Below are 1,843 nucleotides of genomic sequence, written 5' to 3'. Positions count from 1 at the left end.
TTGGAACAGTTTCAGGAGAATAGGAATTAGTTCTTCTTTAAATGTTTGGTAGAATTCCCCCGGAAAGCCGTCTGGCCCTGGGCTTTTGTTTGTTGGAGATTTTTAATGACTGTTTCAATCTCCTTACTGGTTATGGGTCTGTTCAGGCTTTCTATTTCTTCCTGGTTCAGTTGTGGTAGTTTATATGTTTCTAGGAATGCATCCATTTCTTCCAGATTGTCAAATTTATTGCCGTAGAGTTGCTCATAGTATGTTCTTATAATAGTTTGTATTTCTTTGGTGTTAGTTGTGATCTCTCCTCTTTCATTCATGATTTTATTTATTTGGGTCCTTTCTCTTTTCTTTTTGATAAGTCGGGCCAGGGGTTTATCAATTTTATTAATTCTTTCAAAGAACCAGCTCCTAGTTTCGTTGATTTGTTCTATTGTTTTTTTGGTTTCTATTTCATTGATTTCTGCTCTGATCTTTATGATTTCTCTTCTCCTGCTGGGCTTAGGGTTTCTTTCTTGTTCTTTCTCCAGCTCCTTTAGGTGTAGGGTTAGGTTGTGTACCTGAGACCTTTCTTGTTTCTTGAGAAAGGCTTGTACCGCTATATATTTTCCTCTCAGGACTGCCTTTGTTGTGTCCCACAGATTTTGAACCGTTGTGTTTTCATTATCATTTGTTTCCATGATTTTTTTCAATTCTTCTTTAATTTCCCGGTTGACCCATTCATTCTTTAGAAGGATACTGTTTAGTCTCCATGTATTTGGGTTCTTTCCAAACTTCCTTTTGTGGTTGAGTTCTAGCTTTAGAGCATTGTGGTCTGAAAAATATGCAGGGAATGATCCCAATCTTTTGATACCGGTTTGAGTCCTGATTTAGGACCGAGGATGTGTGATCTATTCTGGAGAATGTTCCATGTGCACTAGAGAAGAATGTGTATTCTGTTGCTTTGGGATGAAATATTCTGAATATATCTGTGATGTCCATCTGGTCCAGTGTGTCATTTAAGGCCTTTATATCCTTGCTGATCTTTTGCTTGGATGACCTGTCCATTTCAGTGAGGGGAGTGTTAAAGTCCCCTACTATCATTGTATTATTGTTGATGTGTTTCTTTGATTTTGTTATTAATTGGTTTATATAGTTGGCTGCTCCCACATTGGGGGCATAGATATTTAAAATTGTTAAATCTTCTTGTTGGACAGACCCTTTGAGTATGATATAGTGTCCTTCCTCATCTCTTATTATAGTCTTTGGCTTAAAATCTAATTGATCTGATATAAGGATTGCCACTCCTGCTTTCTTCTGATGTCCATTAGCATGGTAAATTCTTTTCCACCCCCTCACTTTAAATCTGGAGGTGTCTTCGGGCTTAAAATGTGTTTCTTGGAGGCAACATATAGATGGGTTTTGTTTTTTTATCCATTCTGATACCCTGTGTCTTTTGACAGGGGCATTTAGCCCATTCACATTCAGGGTAACTATTGAGAGATATGAATTTAGTGCCATTGTATTGCCTGTAAGGTGACTGTTACTGTATATGGTCTCTGTTCCTTTCTGATCTACCACTTGTAGGCTCTCTCTTTGCTTAGAGGACCCCTTTCAATATTTCCTGTAGAGCTGGTTTGGTATTTGCAAATTCTTTCAGTTGTTGTTTGTCCTGGAAGCTTTTAATCTCTCCTTCTATTTTCAATGATAGCCTAGCTGGATATAGTATTCTTGGCTGCATGTTTTTCTCGTTTAGTGCTCTGAAAATATCATGCCAGCTCTTTCTGGCCTGCCAGGTCTCTGTGGATAAGTCAGCTGCCAATCTAATATTTTTACCATTGTATGTTACAGACTTCTTTTCCCGGGCTGCTTT

The sequence above is a fragment of the Mustela putorius genome, unplaced genomic scaffold, assembly GCF_011764305.1.
Source record: "Mustela putorius furo isolate JIRA1106 unplaced genomic scaffold, ASM1176430v1.1 tig00003987_pilon_pilon_pilon, whole genome shotgun sequence".
Lineage (NCBI taxonomy): Eukaryota > Metazoa > Chordata > Mammalia > Carnivora > Mustelidae > Mustela > Mustela putorius.
The sequence above is the reverse complement of the archived record's forward strand: the minus strand, read 5'-3'. Positions refer to the sequence as shown.